The following is an 18892-nucleotide window of genomic DNA, read 5'->3' as shown; positions in this document are numbered from 1 at the left end:
AGACTAATTTCCATGAGTGTAGAAAAAACAGCGTTGTGTTTCTGTCCTCACTTTTAGGATAGCAGATGTGATGCAAGGGGCTTTCCAGGGTGGGAGGATGTTGACAACTTGGCGGAGTTTCTTGTCAGCCTCAACCGCACAATCACAGCCTTATCAGCTGGAGAAGTAAATGAGATTGTGCGATTGTATTTCCTTCTGCATCCCATGGACAAATCTCCCACCAAATACACCCTGAAAAGTAAAAGAAGACCCTTCCAGGGCCGTGGAGAGCTTCCAGGAAGCGCAGTGGCTCTGCTCCAGGTCAACAAGCAGCTGAGAGGTGAATTACATAATTAACAATCAATGTTGCATGTATTAAAAGAATTTGATAACAAACTCTGACAGATTGCAATCAATAATGGATGGACATTAAACAGTTGATAAGGATTTATGCAAAGCATGTTTAATCAAAGTTACAGACCTGCTTTGTGCATTTTGTTGTATTTAACACATTGTCTTTTCATTCAGATTGTTCATGACCCATGGCCAGGCAGCCCAAAGACCAGACACCAACAGAGTCTCTGAGTGTGTGTGCATCAAGCTGTGCAAGGAATACCAACAGGCAAGAAATCGTCCAAAGGACTGCAAGGATAAAACCTTGCCCATACCACAGTCCATTGTCCAAACATACAGCCATATTAAACAGCTGCTTGAGGACAGCCAGGCAATTCAGGGCCAGACCAACTTGGTACTAGTTACCATCAACACCACCACTGTTTCTTCCTGGTGAGATACATTTTTGATTTTCTCCATTTTTCATTGCTGTAATGGCTTTGTATGGCTCAAAACTCCTCTGTATTGCATTTTCCCCAGGTTGCATGAAAGGCAAAAAAGAGCCGGCAGGGACTTGTTACTGCAAGGTGTACAACTTCCTCAGAATATATCTGTGGCCAAGGAACCCATGCCAAAGCCAAAACCACTCCCTACAGCACCTGTAGAGCATGGACACTTGTGCATGGAGTTTCAGGAGCCAGAAAATCGCGAGGGTGAGGCAGTCATTCGCCCCCGCCGTGCCAACAGAATAATCATAGCACAGGACTATCTGTCAGATCCAGATCTTGGTGCTAGATCTGACTCTCTCACTAACCCCTCCCACCAGCAGAGTCAGCATCCCCCAGCTCCATGTTCGGCCTGGCCATCCTATGAGCAGAGACCACTTTCACAAACATCATCTTCTGCCTCATACTCATTAAGCACTGCACCGGCCCAATATCCTGATTATTGCTCACAGCCACAGAGCTTCATGCCACCACCCTCACCTTTTGGCCCATGGATGTACAACACACCACCACCCCTTTACCCAGGCTGGACCTCTCAGCCATTACCATACCCCTCTCAACAATACACCCCTTCAGCTTTGCATCCTCAATGCATGGTGCCTTTCTCATCAGCAACAGCACCATCATCATCCAACCAGTCAGCAGACTCTTCAAATCGCCATAGAAAATGGAGGCTGAAGAAGGCTGCACTTGAGGATGAGGAGCGCAGCAAGAGGAGAGCCACTCAAGAAACGGCACATCAAAGACAGCTACCACTATCAATGTGGAACGTGTGGTCAGCCCAAAAACAAGAGCACTGGTCACACACAAGTCAAGGGAAGTGGTTCTGTCCTGCATCTGGTCAGACTGTTACAGAGTGGAAGCAGACTCTTGAGCAGTAATTTTTTTAAGATGATAGCTGCTAGTGTTGTAGTACTCGAGACTGGTCTTGGTCTCGAGACCACATTTTGAAAGTCTTGGTCTTGTCTCAGACTTGAGAGCATTTTTACTCGGTCTCGTCTCAGTCTCAGACTAGCCGGACTCGGGATTTTACATCAAGACAAAACCTAACCCTCCTTGGAAATTTTTTCGAGTGGCTTATGTGTCAGACACTTGCAAAACTCAGACATCAGTCCATCTTATTTCTGGTCAGAAATATCTCTGAACACTTACTTTAGGCCTCATTCACCTAACAAATCTAGATAAAAATCTCATTTTCAGATTTTTCAGATAATTTGGGACTTGTCAGTGGCTCTTAAATACAAGGATTTAACTTTTACAAGAAATTAGTTAAAGAAGAAATTAAGATTTGAGATTTTGCATGTTGTGCTTTGGCAGAAACCTTGTTTATATCTATCAGATTTATTAAAAAGAAAACTAAAATTAAAGAGAGAACGCGCTTTAACTGTGGCATGCTTTTTAAAATTGATTTTTCTGGTCCTGGTCTTGGTCATGTCTCGGTCTCGGTTCCCAAAGTCTTGGGCAAGTCTTGGTCTTGGGCAAGTCTTGGTCTCGGATAATGTGGTCTTGGTCATGTTAGTTAATGTGGTAACACTTTATTTGAAGTTTTATTCACAAGACTGACATAATGCTGTCATAGTCATGACATGACACCTGTCATTAACATGAATAGGGCCTCATGAATGTTGCCATTAAGTGTCATTCACTAAATTATGACACCTTTACCGCAAAATTGACATTTTTTCGGAAGGCATAATCACGATAATTTGAAATTTGTGGTAAAGGTGTCATAATTTAGCAAATGACGCTTAATGGCAAAATTCATGAAGCCCTATTCATGTTAATGACAGGTGTCATGTCATGATTATGACAGCATAATGTCAGTCTTATGAATAAAACTTCAAATAAAGTGTTACCTAATGTCTGTATATATGTACAATATTGAATTTGTATCATTTATATAATAAATAGTGTTCTTTTGTATCTGTTATATAATAGAAGTTTAATGGTGTAATAGTTTGTTTCTTGTGTTTGAGTGATGTAAGCTGTCATTTCCAATAAGGCATAATAATAATCATAATAATAAACTTGTTTTTGACAGCTATACTTCTCTTGTCGTTCCCATTGAATCTCATCAGTACTCCTCAATAACTTTATTGTTTATGAAGTTCTTAATCTGTAAAACTATTCAAAGAATAACAACACAAGTAAAAGGATACATAAAAAGAGAAATACTTTTATTGTAAAATTTTGAGGAAGAAGTTAATGTAAAGGCTACATTCATATTTTTATACAGAAAAGCACGAAAGGTGTGTATGAAACCCACCTTCTTCTTCTCCTTTTTCCCCTTCCCCTTTCCCCCTCCTTTTTCCTTTTTCCCCTCCTCATGGCAGTCCCTTTTGCCCCATTTTTGGCCGAGAGGTTAAGGCGATGGACTAGAAATCCATTGGGGTCTCCCCGCGCAGGTTCAAGTCCTGCCAACAACGGTAGAGTCTTCTTCCAGAAACAAGGTCTCAAACAACAGACCCTATGGAGTTATAATACATTTGGGTTTCTGCATCAGATGCACAAAGTAGAGACTTGACTGAAAATGTGTTGGAGACATTATGAATGTGTGCTTAACAAGCTCACTTGTGTCGCTTTGGTTCCCCATGCCAAAGATTGCTTTTCCATTTATGTCTAACCATGTGCTTTTAACGGTTAGTCCTTCGCACAATAGTTTGTGTATGATGCTAGTTGCCATCGTGCTAATTATGGAAATATAGGCACTAGCCATGGGAGCAGTAGCAGCAGTTAGGCAGGCCACACACTACAGGATTTTAAGCCCAATTTGGGGCATAATTTGCCTCCCCCGACGATTGCGGGGGCGTATACCGACTGGAGCCTCGTTGCAAACGATTATTTGTCTGAGTAGTCTGCATGTGTGTGGTGTCAACATGATTCATTTACTGCTCCAAATCACGTCGTAGCCTCCCACACCTTGAATCGTAAATATCAAACATGTTGGACATTTGCGATTCTAGGTCATAGTGCCGCTGACATAGTACCCACCACAACCAATGAGAGCGAGCACACGGGATAGCGTCACCAGACAAATCATACGTAGTTTCACCGCTTACAACCATAAACACAACGTTACCTTAATTCCAGCCAGGATTTTGTCCTGAATCTTTCCCCTGTTTTATGATTGTTGCTGCACCTGTAACGCATGCCAGGACACTATGTTTTGGAGAGACAGCAAGACGGTATCAACAGACATCTGTGTTTTTTTTTTTTTTTCTGAAGTCACGTGATCACACGAGGTCGTAGGCAAGTCGGCAGGTGTGTGGTCTCCAGTGATCTGACAGTCTGGCTGAGTCGTGTAGTGTGTGCTTTCAGAGGATTAAAGATGAAAAATCTTTGTAAATTGTCCTGAAGTCTGTGGTCTCCCACGGTTTTAAAATCGTTTCAGATTAAAAAATCGTCTAGCGTGTGGCCGGCCTTACCAAGCATCTTCATCTGTCCTTCCTCCCCCAATGTACGCTCCTCAGCGGTTTGTCTCCACTGTGGTCTGGGTTTCACCAGGCGATGGTGGTATAGTGGTGAGCATAGCTGCCTTCCAAGCAGTTGACCCGGGTTCGATTCCCGGCCATCGCAGGTGGTGGGCATAGCACTAGCAAGCTCCAAAGGTTTTCATCCTTTCATGCAGTGCAACTGTGGCTTGTCCTGTACTGAAATTGCTAAGTGGAATTGCAATTTACGGTCTGGCACCTGGCATTTGCTTTCCCTTGCTTGCTCAGTGACTTTGGAAGAGAAAGAACTCTCCACTGCATTGGGAGAGAACTGGCAGATGAAAGCTTTGTATGGGTAAATTGCGTACCTCTGGACTCTTGCCCCATCACTCTGCTTTACTTGCTTTCTTTCTGCCAATCTGCCCCATTTCCTCAGACCCTTAACTTGGTGTCCATTCCAAGGTGTGTCAGTATCACCTACTTTGCCGCTTGCAGACATTAGGTGCAAAGTACCCGAGGCGGTGAAGAGCTCCAGGCAAGGGGTGGTGGTGTCCTGTCCAAATGGTTTAAAAGGTTGGAATCCTTTGGAGTTTCTGCTTAGGTCTTGCTAATCTTTTCCAAATCTTCTATGGTTAGCAACAGCAACAGCCCTTCCTGGTAGTCATGCACAAGGTCAGCTCAGGCCCAAAGATTGCAGTTCTATTGCTCCATCTGTTCTGTATGGGACTGTACAGCACAGGGGATGTAGATCAGTGGTAGAGCGCATGCTTTGCATGTATGAGGCCCTGGGTTCAATCCCCGGCATCTCCACAAACATGGTGTGTCTCAAGCCTCAGAACACCAACTTTAATGACACGAGCAGGCAGCCACATGTCCTGTTGATCTGAGGGCTGCTGCCTCTTAGCAACATCCTTCAGCAAGGTAGGAGCTCTTGGTACCCTTGCCTGCCTTGCAGGAATGTACTTTTCTTTCCCATTTTCCTGTATTTGACAACAATGAGTTGCTTTGTGCAGTTAGTCCAGAAAAGATAGCTGCAGTGGTTGTTGTGGCCGAGAGGTTAAGGCGATGGACTAGAAATCCATTGGGGTCCCCCCGCGCAGGTTCAAGTCCTGCCAACAACGGTAAAGTCTTCTTCCAGAAACAAGGTCTCAAACAAGAGACACTATGGAGTTATAATACATTCGGGTTTCTGCATCAGATGCACAAAGTAGAGACTTGACTGAAACTGTGTTGGAGACATTATAAATGTGTGGTTAACAAGCTCACTTGTGTCGCTTTGGTTCCCCGTGCCAAAGATTGCTTTTCCATTTATGTCTAACCATGTGCTTTTTCTAGCACTGTCTCATAAAGTACAGGACATTGGTGACTTCATCAAGAGGAGTTTTGACAGTCCAATCCAAATAGGTAGTTTGTTGCAGAAAATGAAACAAAGCTTTTGTCTTCGCAGTGGTAGAGTGTTGATCATAGTTACCTTGGAAGCAGTTGACCTGGGTTCCATTCCCAGCTATTGAAGCCAGTTCTTCTCAGCCAGAGCATGCAATTGATTTGTGTGCTCCTTTTCAGTGTGTCATTAGCACGGATGTTTAACGGTTAGTCCTTCGCACAATAGTTTGTGTATGATGCTAGTTGCAATCGTGCTAATTATGGAAATATAGGCACTAGCCATGGGAGCAGTAGCAGCAGTTTTTTAAGGATTTTAAGCCTAATTTGGGGCATAATTTGCCTCCCCCGACGATTGCGGGGGCGTATACCGACTGGAGCCTCGTCGCAAACGATTATTTGTCTGAGTAGTCTGCATGTGTGTGGTGTCAACATGATTCATTTACTGCTCCAAATCACGTCGTAGCCTCCCACACCTTGAATCGTAAATATCAAACATGTTGGACATTTGCGATTCTAGGTCATAGTGCCGCTGACATAGTACCCACCACAACCAATGAGAGCGAGCACACGGGATAGCGTCACCAGACAAATCATACGTAGTTTCACCGCTTACAACCATAAACACAACGTTACCTTAATTCCAGCCAGGATTTCGTCCTGAATCTTTCCCCTGTTTTATGATTGTTGCTGCACCTGTAACGCATGCCAGGACACTATGTTTTGGAGAGACAGCAAGACGGTATCAACAGACATCTGTGTTTTTTTTTTTTTTTTCTGAAGTCACGTGATCACACGAGGTCGTAGGCAAGTCGGCAGGTGTGTGGTCTCCAGTGATCTGTCAGTCTGGCTGAGTCGTGTAGTGTGTGCTTTCAGAGGATTAAAGATGAAAAATCTTTGTAAATTGTCCTGAAGTCTGTGGTCTCCCACGGTTTTAAAATCGTTTCAGATTAAAAAATCGTCTAGCGTGTGGCCGGCCTTACCAAGCATCTTCATCTGTCCTTCCTCCCCCAAGGTACGCTCCTCAGTGGTTTGTCTCCACTGTGGTCTGGGTTTCACCAGGCGATGGTGGTATAGTGGTGAGCATAGCTGCCTTCCAAGCAGTTGACCCGGGTTCGATTCCCGGCCATCGCAGGTGGTGGGCATAGCACTAGCAAGCTCCAAAGGTTTTCATCCTTTCATGCAGTGCAACTGTGGCTTGTCTGGGTTTGGTGGTTGCCAGGAGAACGGTACTTGTCTGACTGCATTGTGCCAAGTGTAAAGTTTGGTGGAGGGGGGATTCTGGTGTGGGGTTGTTTTTCAGGAGCTGGGCTTGGCCCCTTAGTTCCAGTGAAAGGAACTCTGAATGCTTCAGCATACCAAGAGATTTTGGAACATTTCATGCTCCCAACTTTGTGGGAACAGTTTGGGGATGGCCCCTTCCTGTTCCAACATAACTGTGCACCAGTGCACAAAGCAAGGTCCATAAAGACATGGATGAGAGAGTTTGGTGTGGATGAACTTGACTGGCCTGCACAGAGTCCTGACCTCAACCCAATAGAACACCTTTGGGATGAATTAGAGTGAAGACTGAGAGCCAGGCCTTCTCGTCCAACATCAGTGCGTGACCTCACAAAAGCACTTCTGGAGGAATGGTTGAAAATTCCCATAAACACACTCCTAAACCTTGTGGAAAGCCTTCCCAGAAGAGTTGAAGCTGTTGTAGCTGCAAAGGGTGGACCAACGTCATATTAAACCCTATGGATTAAGAATGGGATGTCACCTAAGTTCATATGCAAGTCAAGGCAGGTGAGCAAATACTTTTGGCAATATAGTGTACCTTTGTTAACTAAATACTTTAAAAGTTTATGTTCTTCATCTGTTTAACATAGGTATAATAGGTTAATCACATAATACAAATATTATAATCCTAGCCACAGTTTCTTAGCATTTTACTATAAATGTATTTCAACTTCACTGTTCTGCTGCCTGACTGCACATAGCAGATGCCCTTTCAATATATTCTGACATCCTCTTCCGCCACCGGTTAATGGTATTAAAAATTAAATAGAGTCCAATCCCAGTTTCCAACAAGTGTTCCAGTTCAATTGGGTTAGTTATGGCTCATAATTTTCTGTTTCCACTGTTAAACGTTCCAAAATAGCCAGTCTGTGCTGTGTCCCTTTTCAGCACCCTTCTTTTAGGGTGCCAGGCTTACCTATCCCGCCTTAAAGCAGGTGTTCCCAAACTTTCTAGTCTGTGACCCTCAAAATGACAACCCCAGATACCAGGGGAACCCTACCATCCCTGGAGGTGGTTACAAATGTACATTTCAGGGAGTTACTTATATTTAAGCACAAATCTGATATAATAAATGGTTAAATTTTAAAGTGAACTAATTTTAAGGGTATTTTTTACAGTAACGGGTAAAATATACCGCTTTAAATCATACTAAATGTCTCTCTTTTTGTTTTTCTGACAGCATCCCGGAACCCCCCCCCCTTCAGTGTCCCCCCCAGGAGATCCTGACCCCACTTATGAAACCACTGCCTTAAAGAGTGGAGCTACCCACACCTAACCAGTAAGAGTGGTTATGCAGGTAAGATCAGGGTTTACCATACCAAACTGAATTCTAGTGAACCAAACCAGACTTCTTAGTGGAAATGCACCACTAGTTCACCCATTAACTGCCCAGAGCACCACCTCATTGTTGAAGGAATAACTTTTTACTGTTAGAAATAAACAAATAAAGGAAAGAACACAGAGGTCACATGAGGTCATGTTGTGGTCAGCTGTCTGCCTCGTATCCAAATTGATTTTTGAAAATTCGTTTTCTGTCTCTGTCCATGTGAGTTTTAAATATATACCAGGCTGAAGTTTGACTGTAAATATTCCTCTTTTTACACCACGGTGGAGAACATTACATCCCCATGGTGCTTCCTACGTGACATGACCTACTTTATCTTACAGGAAACATGCAGACTCTTCTCTTTATGAACTGCTGAGCTGCACATACAGCTCTCTGTCTCCTTACAGCCTCATATATTGTCTCAGCTGTTAAAATGAACCAGCATGAATTTGTTCTACAATCTATTAGGCTTAACCTGCAGGGGCTTTGCAGCCTGTATGAGGGTGGAAGGAGTTCTTCTGTGAACTAGCTTTAATCCTATGATGAGACCCTTTGAATATATCTGACAAATCTGGATGTGAAACAGGAGCTGCTTCTCTGTTTTGCATGATCACACTTTGTCCCTTATGAACCAAATGTAATTATTGGCCCCATGAGGGCTATCAGAGCCTCTTTTGAGTGCATGTTCAGCACCATGGAGAGCACCTGTTGATGTCTAATTTGGCACTAGATGGCAGTGTGACTCAAGCCAAGGCTCCCTCTCCATCAGCCATCCTCCCTCGCCTCCTGCAGCCCAGCCCAGTCCGTCTCTGCGTGGAAGCTCCAACCAGCCTCTTTAATAGAATGTCAAGAAAAGGCAGCATTGTTCCTGCCTGTTTGAAATACACGGCAGAGTTTAAACAATCCCCTCCTAACCTGTTAAAAGAAAAAAAGGAAGAAGAGGAAGCAGCGTTGTTGTTCTCAGTTCACTTTCAGTAAGTGTGATAAACTCCAGCATTGTTGTCTCCTCACTGAAGGAGGACAGATTCTGTGCAGTTAGTTAAAGCAGCTGTGTTTGCCGCTGTGATAACGCACGCTGGCTGTACTGTTGCTCACATATCTGTATGCTCAGAGAATAGATCTGGGTGTCACTTGTTATTTCTCATCTCGTCCATCACTTTCTTCTCGCTGCCCTTGCTTCAGAGGACACTGATTTTGGAGTGATTGAGTGTGACCCAACATAACTGTGCTGTCATTGGACGGAGAAACGCACACGTGTGCTTCTGCAGGACAAATATATGGAAACAACCCCACCTGAGAGCCTGTCCTTTAATGTCACATTCTCTGATCTTTTTTTCATTTTGTGTCTTTATATAAGGCTGAGCCAGCAGGTTAATTCCCAAAAGGTTGGGATGTGTTTTAAAATGTGAATAAAAATAGAAGTCAGTGATTGTCAAAACTTATATATTATTCACAGTAGAACATAAACAACATGTCAGATGTTGAAAGTGAGACATTTCACCATTTCATGAAAAATATTAGATCATTATGAATTTGATAGCAGGAAAACATCTCAAAAAGTAGGAACAGGCTCATGTTGACCATTAAGTAGAAACCCCTCTTCTTGAAACAATCAGTCTGTAAATCTCTGGAAAGTGAGGAGGCCAGTTGCTGGAGTTTTTGGAGAGGAATGTTGTCCCATTATTTGATTCTAGCTGCTCAACAGTCCTGGGTCTTCTTTGCTGGATTATTTCTTTTATAATGCTCCAAATGTTTTCTATTGGTGAAAGGTCTGGGCTGCAGGCAGGCAGTCTTCTATTGTGAAGCCATTCTGTTGTGATGGATGTGGTTTGTAGTTTAGCATTGTCTTTCTGAAATAGTCAAGGCTCTCTCTGAAAAAGAGACATTGTCTGCATGAGAGAATATGATGCTCTGAAACCTCTCTCTACTTTTCAGCATTAATAGTTCCTTTCCAGATGTGTAAGCTGCCCACACCACAGGCACTAATGCAACCCCATACCATCAGAGATGCAGGCTTCAGAGCCGTGCCAGGATACAAGCTGGATGGTCCCTCTCCTTTTTATTCAGCAGAACACAGCATCCATGGTTTCCCAAAAAAAATTTCATTTTTAGATTCCTTTGACCACAGAACAGTTTTCCAGTTTTCCTCAGTCCATTTTAAATGAGCTTTGGTTCAGAGCAGACGGCATTTCTAGGCGATGTTCACATATGTTTTCTTCTTTGCATGATCCAGCTTTAACCCTTTAAAACCTACCACTGTGCAAGTCCGTAGATGGAATGGAATGGTATTCTTACATTTTTACATACTGTAGTGCCATTCTTGGGAGTATGTTTATTTGCTTTACATCAATACAACCCTTTTTTACCCAAGTTTTAATGATATGTATTTTCTTATGTCAGATGAGTAGTTTGACTCTTCACCCAACGCTGTGATTAGCTCGAAAGGTGCGCGCCAGCTCTAAAACTGTTTGGCATGACTGGGGTTTTGTGAATCCTTAATTACATATGTGAGGAAGTGTGTCAAAGGTGTGTGTGATGGATGTCTGGTGTGTGTGGGTTGTGTGTCTGAGTGTTTCTGTAAAAAAGTAGAGGTGAAATGAGAGGGCGAGTATGTGTGCAGGCTAAGTTGTTCAATGTATTCCGCGGAAAAAAATACAACTCCCGGGAAAACACGCCACTTCCTGTTGTTGGGTCGGGGAGCCTATGAGGTAGAGACACTTAAGAATCATGTGACAGGTCATGCCCACAATGTGATGACGTTTATTTCAACGTAAGAAGTGCTGCAAATACCCGTGGTCTCGTTTATGAAGATTTTTATGTGCGTTTTGTTGTGTATTTTTACAAACCCATCACTGCAAAGAAAAAGTGCTCTGAAACATGGTGAATGTCTGAAATGTTGTGTAACTCCCCAGGTTTTATATGCAAAAGAATGATCCATCTATCTTATCCGGTTTCAAATCTACCGCCAATCAAAAATGGATATGCTTATCATAGCGCTGGCGCTGGCGCTAGGGTTAACTGTCATTTGTGGATGGCATGGCTAACTGTGTTGACAGACGATGGTTTCTGGAGCCCCAGTGATTTCCAGAAAAGAACCATGTCTGTTTTTAAAGCAGTGGCCCCTGAGGGCCCGAAGATCATTACCATCCAATGTTGACCTTCAGCCCTGTCCCTTGTTCACAGAGATATCTCCACATTCTCTGAATCTTCCAATTATATTAATGACTGCAGATATTGGCATGTTTAAAGTTCTTGCATTTTTTCAATAAGGAACATTTTTCTGAAATTGTTTGGGAATTTTTCACAGATTGGTGAAACACTGCTCATCTAAAATTTTACATTTTTACACAGTCATGTTACTTTACTGTTGTTAATCTAATTAGTTGCCAAATGCTCCTCCAGGAATTCTTATATGCACCACTTACTTCTCTGTCCCTACTTTTTTGAGATGTGTCACTGACATGAAATTCAAAATGAGCTAGTGTTTTTTATGAAATGATAAAATGTCTCATTTTCGACATGTGATATGCTGTTTATAATCTGTTGCGAAGAAAAAGGGGTTAATGAGATCTGACAATCATTGACTACTGTTTTCATCTATATTTTACACCATGCCCCAACTTTTTTTGAATTGGAGTTGTATTTCATAAGTACTACCATAATTATAAAGATTGAAAGCTAAACAGTGGAAGCAATCGACTTTAAATAAAACAGCTTTTTTTGTTTGCATGAAACAAGTCCACAATGAAACTGAACTGTCAGCTCTCAGAGATGCTTTCAGATTACAGAAGCTTTATCCTGGAACCAGAAACTCTTTGAGGAGCACTGTGCTTCTGGAACCAGGCTCTAAATTTAGTTCTGGGGAAAAAACAGGAATGTAAGACTTGAAGAGTCTTTCTAAAGGCTTAGAGACTATTGGGCGTGGGGCATCAGTGCTGAACATTTCTGCTTGGTTAGATCTAGAACTCTGCTGGTTTGAATCTTGTACCCAGATTTGTTCTGCATACAGATCCAAAATACCTAGAACAGTGTTGGGTCCCTGTGGACCCAAATGTGCAGATGTTTTCTAGTTGCATGTAATTGTAAGGGTTAAAGAAACAATATTCTTGTTTAAGTTTTATTTACATTCTATTTATTTTATTTTGTATTCAAGTGAAAAAAAACACATTTCTTCTACCTCAGGTTATGTAAGTTTCATTAGTTTATGAAATCACTGCTTTTCTTTGAAAATTAAAGCCAATTCGATGCTTTTCACATTTTGGACTAAGTTCATGCTTAAACCTTTTATCTACTCATCAAAGCAGGTCTACTGTATATCCATCCAGGATATCAATTGTCCTTAGTTAAAGACAGATGAAGAAACTGCTTTAATGCAGAATAGTGGAGCTTTTAACCTTGCAAAGCAGATGGATACGCTCGTTTCCTTGTTTTTCACTGGCGAATCCATCTTGCAAAGCTCCCATCTGAACCGTTTGGGCCTGGTTAGAAAGTGACAGGACCAATCAGCATCAAGGGCAGTACTTTCAGGTGCAGCAGAGTTGTGACATAAACAAGCAGCAGCAAGTGGTGCAGTTATGGAGGAGGAGATTAGCGTGGATGCTGCTAAAGCGCCAGTTTTATCAGAACTTGACAACATTTCTTCGTTAAAAGAAGAACAAAGAACAGCAGTGAGATTTCTTTTCAAACATGACAAGAGTCGAGTACTTACATGTCGATAGTTGCCATGTTTCGCAATATTCCTCAGTAGCTGCGCATGTGCAGCTTGATAGCAGCTACGTCACGTGTTTTGTTGCTCTGATTGGCCCGTAGAGATGTGGCAGACAGAATGTTCACCCAATCATACTCCGAGTTTTTTTCAAAGCCTCTGCCTTTTCTCAAACGTTTCCTATTGAAGCTTCCCATTGGCTTGTCAGGTTAGGAGCTTTAAAATGTGATAAATGGGATGTGATTATTCAGGATTTATGACAGATATTCTAAAAATTATCAAAATGAAATGTTTATTCTTTTGACAGCCCTACGAAAACGTATAAAGCTCTTCTATTCTGTAAAATTATACAAAAAGATTTTTGCCGTAATATTTAAAAATGTAACTTTGTTAATAAATGGGCCGTATAAAACTGAAATGGTGCCATTTGATGCAGTTAGCTTATAGCCTTTTAGTCCTTTGGCAGGTCAAAATTAAAAGACATGAACAAAACATTGCAGAATAAAACAAAACAAATAAATGCATGATCACATTACAGCCTCTTTATTTGAATGTGTTCTTAAAGGTTAATCCTAATCAAGCGTGGCCCTCAGAGCTCCACCGTCCTCACCCTCTGCTGCATTTATCTTGCCGAGCTGCTACAAGCCGCTGACCTGTCACTATGACAGGTCCAGGTGGGAGTAGAGCTTAGTCTTTGGCTTCCTGTCAGATCGATGCGTGGCTTTGTGTGTCCCTGCTCTCCCGGGTGGTATCGAGTTCCCCGTGTGGCGGGCTGTGGGCTCTATTGTCTCTTTAACTGCCTGCTCTCTGCTACAGGTTAATGGAACGAGCTCTGCTGGAGAGACGCTCTGGCCGTGTACTCGATCTCCTTCTATACCGCCAGTCTGCAGCTGCTTGGAGGCGTTCCTGTATCGATCAGATGTATGTTCTGTATGCATGTTTCTGAAAGGTGCTGCAGTGTGGGCGCCACCAGCAGAAAAGTCAGCCTGTATATGTGCACTCGGGGAAAAGGGCACTGCTTTGTTGCCTCGTCTGCAGTTTGGATTTATTTATTTCATTTCAAAGTGTGGTGATTTCTTCTTTTTTATTTTTAACTGTGGACATGAATTATTTGCAGTCAAGAAGGGAAATTATATGGCGTTTATGTGTTTACCACAACCCACAATCTTCACTGCAAGGTAGGAGCAGCAGCCATCATGCTCTATAAGAAACCATCTGCTGGTTATATCTATAAAACATTTTCATAAAAGGACAAACTTTGGGTGAAGCCAGTGATGGGAGGAAAAGGACCGTCAGACAGTGGATCGAGCTTGAGACTTGGGAAAGAGAACAGAGAATCACATGTGAGAAAAAAGCCACAGGTTGAGCCTGAACCCAGCCTGAGACTCAACCACTAGGCTACAGGCTACTCCTAGTGCAGATGACTTGACTAGGACTAAGATTACTCTCTACCATCTGCTGCCCAAGCTCTCTCTGTAACAGTGCAGCTCTGCTATGCTGCAACAGTATGTAATTCTACAATCAACACTCCTCTCTGGTTATTTCTCTTTTTTTAATTTTAGAACTCTGTTGAACTAAAACTGAGCATCATAGTGCTTACTTGCTAAACAGTAAAGCCACCAGGGTGAATTTTAGGCCTTTATGAAGGTGAGCAGAAGCATCCCTACATTTCACCACAGCACCCCTGAAATGGAAAGGTGGGGTGGTCCTGCCCCCTTTTATAAATGTCACATATCTCTAACACTGGTTTGATTTAAAGGTAGTGATTGCAGTAAGTACACACAGACTTGGACATGAAAGCTAAGCAGTGAACTGCTTAAGTAATTAGTAAATCATTAACGCACTGAAGTGTGCAAACATGTAATATTATGGAATATTATAATCTGGTTTCCTCCCACATAACAAAAAATGCTTGTTAGGTCAATTGGCTACCCTAAATTGCCCCTAAGTGTGAGTGTGAACGAGCCTGGTTGTTTGCCTTTGTATATCATATAGAACTGCATAATACGAACCATAAACCACCTATAGACATGTTAGTACGCAACCTCACTGCTGTTCTTTGTTCTTCATTTAACAAAGACATGTCATCAAGTTCTGATAAAACTGGTGCTTTAGCAGCATCCACGCTAAGCTCTTCCGCCATAATTGCACCAGTCTCCTGTTGCTGCTTGCATACGTCACGACTCCGCCGCGCCTGAAAGTACTGCCCCTCATCGCTGATTGGTCCTGTCACTTTCCAACCAGGCCCGAACGGTTCAGACAGGAGCTTTGCAAGACGATTTACCAGTGAGAGACATGGAAACGGGCGCATCCATCTGCTTTGCAAGGTTACCTTAATATGATCAATGTTGAAGATAAAGTTAGAAAATCATAAAGTTCTAAGATAGAAACATAAGGTAGAAAAGATAAAAGTTGAAAATAATGCATTTTACTAAATTCCATCAGTATGTCAGTAGTATACCAGTATTTGATAACTGGAAACTTGAAATCCATCTTTAAATAATTAAGTAAAAATAAGATACATATCAGTGTGTCTGATCAACTTGACAAAACTCAAGATATGATTGGGAAAAAAGCCATATTTTGGAGAAAGAAAAAATTGAATTAGAAATCTGTCTTGTCCCACAACTGCTAGACCTCAGCAAATATCTTCTTCAAATGATTGTAGTAAAACAAAAATACAAAGTCAAGTTTGGGACGTGTTTTTTGTCCCATTTTTAAGAATCAGTTATATTTATCTTTCATGTTCTCTCTTGCACACATCTGATGGAAATACAATAACAAAGGCTGACAATTAAATTTGGCATTTAAGTCTTCTGTATAATTCTGGAAACAAACTGATTTGACTTAATAATAATAATAATGATAATAATAATAATAATATTATTAATTTTATTGTTAAATCGCTTTTCAAAAACTCAAAGACACTGTACAATAATAAAATATATTACACAAAAGATAAAGGCAAAAGCAGGACAATATCACAATCAAACAGAGAAAACAAGCAATCAACAAGACAGCAGCAGAATCAAACCTTAAAAGCCAGTTTAAAAAGGTGAGTTTTGAGCTGTGATTTGAATGTGGATGAGTCTGTTCAGTCTTGGATATGTTCAGGGAGTGAGTTACAGAGGGAGGGGGCGGCTATGGAGAAGGCTCTGTCCTTCCAGGTTCGGTGCTTGGTTCTTAACGGTGGGAAGAGGAGATTGAGCTTTGAAGAGTGGAGATTACAGGAGGGGTGTGTTGGTGCAGGAGGTCTGTAAGGTGGGGGGGGGGCAGTTGGTTTAGGACTTTACGGGTCAGGAAAAGGATTTTGAATTGGATGCAGTAGAAGAATAACCTTGCAAAGCAGATGGAATCACCTGTTTACTTATTTTTCACTGGCAAATCCATCTTGCAAAGTTCCCGTCTGAACCGTTTGGGCCCGGTTAGAAAGTGACAGGACCACTCAGCAACGAGGGGCAGTACTTTCAGGCATGGTGGAGTCGTGACGTATGTAAGCAGCAACAATAGGCCGGTGCAATTATGGCGGAAGAGCTTAGCGTGGATGCTGCTAAAGCGCCAGTTTTATCAGAACTTGATGACATGTCTTCGTTAAAAGAAGAACAAAGAACAGCAGTGAGGTCGTGTACTAACATGTCTATAGGTGGTCCATGGTTCGTGTTATTCCTTGATAGCAGCTACGTCACGTTTTGTTGCTCTGTTTGACCTGTAAAGATGTGATAGACAGAACGTTCATCCAATCACACTCTGAGTTTTTTCAAATCCTCTGCCCTTTCCAAACCCTTTGTATTGAAGGTTTTCCAGATAGATGTGTTAAACAAATCCATCTGGCATGTCAGGTTAGTAGAAGACAGGGAGCCAGTGGAGGTTTTGGAGGACAGGAGAAATGTGGTCATGGGAGTGGGTGTGGGTCAGGAGACATGCTGTGGAGTTCTGGATGTATTGTAAGTTTAATGAGGACTGTTAAGGATGTGCCATAGAGGATGCTAATGCAGCTATCTAGTCTGGATGTGATGATGGCGTGGATGAGAGTTTCAGCTGCAGGGAAGGAGAGTATTGGACGGATGTGGGCTATGTTTTTTTAGGTAATAGAAGGTAGTTTTAGTGAGCTGGGTGACGTGCTTATCAAAGGAGAGGTGACTGTCGAAAATGATAGCACGATTGCGGGTGTGAGGGGAGGGGGACAGGGTGAAGGTGTTAGTTTGGAGGCTGAAGTTCTGGATGGATTTGGTGAGGGATTGGGGGCCAATGAGCATGAGGTTGGATTTATTGTAATTTAGAGAAAGGACATTGTTAGTCATCTGGGTTTTTATTTCAGAACTTGCAATGGATCATTTCTGAGGTCAAAATTTCACTTTTTGGGGGGTTTTCTGGGGGAAATATTTTTCTCAGTAAGACTTATAAGAGCCACAAGTCATCAGAAAAGAGCCTCATGTGGCTCCCATTAAATATTACTGGTTTAAACTGAAGGGCGATGGTTAGAACCAGGTAGAAGCCAACGAACTAGAGCATCAATAATTACAGAAAATATCAAACTTTATCTAAGAAGCATTCCCAAAACAATGTTACAAAGTGCTTTACCATGAAACGCTGCAAAATTAAAACACAAGGAGAATAAATCCAAATCAAAGCAATCAAAAAACACCATCAACATAAAGCTGATAATAAATCATTTATTAAAAAGGACTGAAGAGCAGACAGAGTTTACAGCTGGGATTTTCTAATTCAGTCAAGAAGAAACAGAAGAAGCAGGATAATGTAGTAAATACTATAATTTGCTGTTTGTCTATGTTTATTATATACAACATAATGAAACACTCTCCCTTAATCTCTGCGTTGTTTTTCCTTGTTCTCCAGCGTTTAAGTGCTTGTGGGAGGTCGGTGCTGATGTAGCTGTACAAAGATTTATTCCTTCATGTCTCTGGCATGATTGTATCAGCGTTGTGTAAATGTAGATAATTAAAACCACTGATGCAGATGATGTTCCAATAGCGCCTCACAAAGAGGAGAGTGGCACGATGTTAGCTCGACTGACTGAAGAGATGATTTATGTCGTTTTATTAACGACATAATGCTGCTCACTGCCAACACGTTCCACACGTTCTCCTCCACAAAGACAAACAGCTGTTTGTCTCTGCCTGCCGGCGTTCGCCCTTGGAGCTGTATTGTTTTACTGTAGCTGCAGGCAGGTATGTGTTCCATGTATGCATCATGGACACTCTCATTTAATGCTACATTTATATTCAGACTAATTACAACATGCTGCAAACATGTCATTAAAGCCATTAAAATTCACATCTACTGAGAGACCAGAGCACCTGGAAACAACTAATGGTCTGACTCTGATGAGTTTTTGTCATCAGTGTTACCTCAAACAATCCTTATGATGACAAATATTTCACTTTCTCTTTAGATAATTCAGTCATAAGAAATATACCACTAAAGAAACAATGAATCAATAAAACATTTAATTGATTTAATCAAGCTGCATTAGTCAAACCAAACATTCACTGTTTTGTTATGTTTACCACATAGAGATGATTGATTTAGCCGTAATGACAATTATTAGCAGATGTTTATTAACCCTTAGAGCACACCACCTTGTACATTGCTTAGTAACTTTTGAACCATAAGTCATAGACACTAACTTGATTTTTCTTGTGAAAGCTCTGTGTTGTGCCTTTCTATGTATGTTCTTCATGCATTCGTAGCTCTTACAGAGCATTTTCAAGTGAGCCCAGAACTTGGCTGACTTCCTGGGGTCCTGAAGACAGGTTTGTCGTATACAACAAGAAGTGACACAGTTTAGAAAAATGTTGATAACTTTTGAACCATAAGTCATAGACACTTTTTTTTTTTCCTCTGAAAGCTGACCATTTTGCTGTTCGTTTGCTACCCACAATGTCTCTGTAGCCCTAAAGGATGACGTCCTAGTGAGCCCGGAACTTCG

The 18892-nt window shown here is 41.8% G+C and overlaps 1 long non-coding RNA gene and 5 other non-coding genes across 6 annotated transcripts; all 6 read left to right on the top strand.

Annotated features, from left to right (window-relative positions):
* Positions 1-251: 251 nt before the first annotated feature.
* LOC121512964 lies at positions 252-887 on the top strand. Its single transcript, XR_005992159.1, has 3 exons — positions 252-319; positions 508-765; positions 853-887. It is a non-coding gene; the product is annotated as an uncharacterized LOC121512964 (long non-coding RNA).
* Positions 888-3159: 2272 nt separating this feature from the next.
* Positions 3160-3244, top strand: trnas-aga. Its single transcript has one exon. It is a non-coding gene; the product is annotated as a tRNA-Ser (tRNA).
* A 1078-nt stretch (positions 3245-4322) lies between these two features.
* trnag-ucc lies at positions 4323-4394 on the top strand. Its single transcript has one exon. It is a non-coding gene; the product is annotated as a tRNA-Gly (tRNA).
* A 593-nt stretch (positions 4395-4987) lies between these two features.
* Positions 4988-5059, top strand: trnaa-ugc. The gene has a single exon. It is a non-coding gene; the product is annotated as a tRNA-Ala (tRNA).
* Positions 5060-5288: 229 nt separating this feature from the next.
* trnas-aga lies at positions 5289-5370 on the top strand. The gene has a single exon. It is a non-coding gene; the product is annotated as a tRNA-Ser (tRNA).
* Positions 5371-6691: 1321 nt separating this feature from the next.
* trnag-ucc lies at positions 6692-6763 on the top strand. The gene has a single exon. It is a non-coding gene; the product is annotated as a tRNA-Gly (tRNA).
* Positions 6764-18892: the final 12129 nt, after the last annotated feature.

Source organism: Cheilinus undulatus, linkage group 8 (assembly GCF_018320785.1).
Source record: "Cheilinus undulatus linkage group 8, ASM1832078v1, whole genome shotgun sequence".
NCBI classification, from domain to species: Eukaryota; Metazoa; Chordata; class Actinopteri; order Labriformes; family Labridae; genus Cheilinus; species Cheilinus undulatus.
The sequence above is the reverse complement of the archived record's forward strand: the minus strand, read 5'-3'. Positions and strand labels throughout refer to the sequence as shown.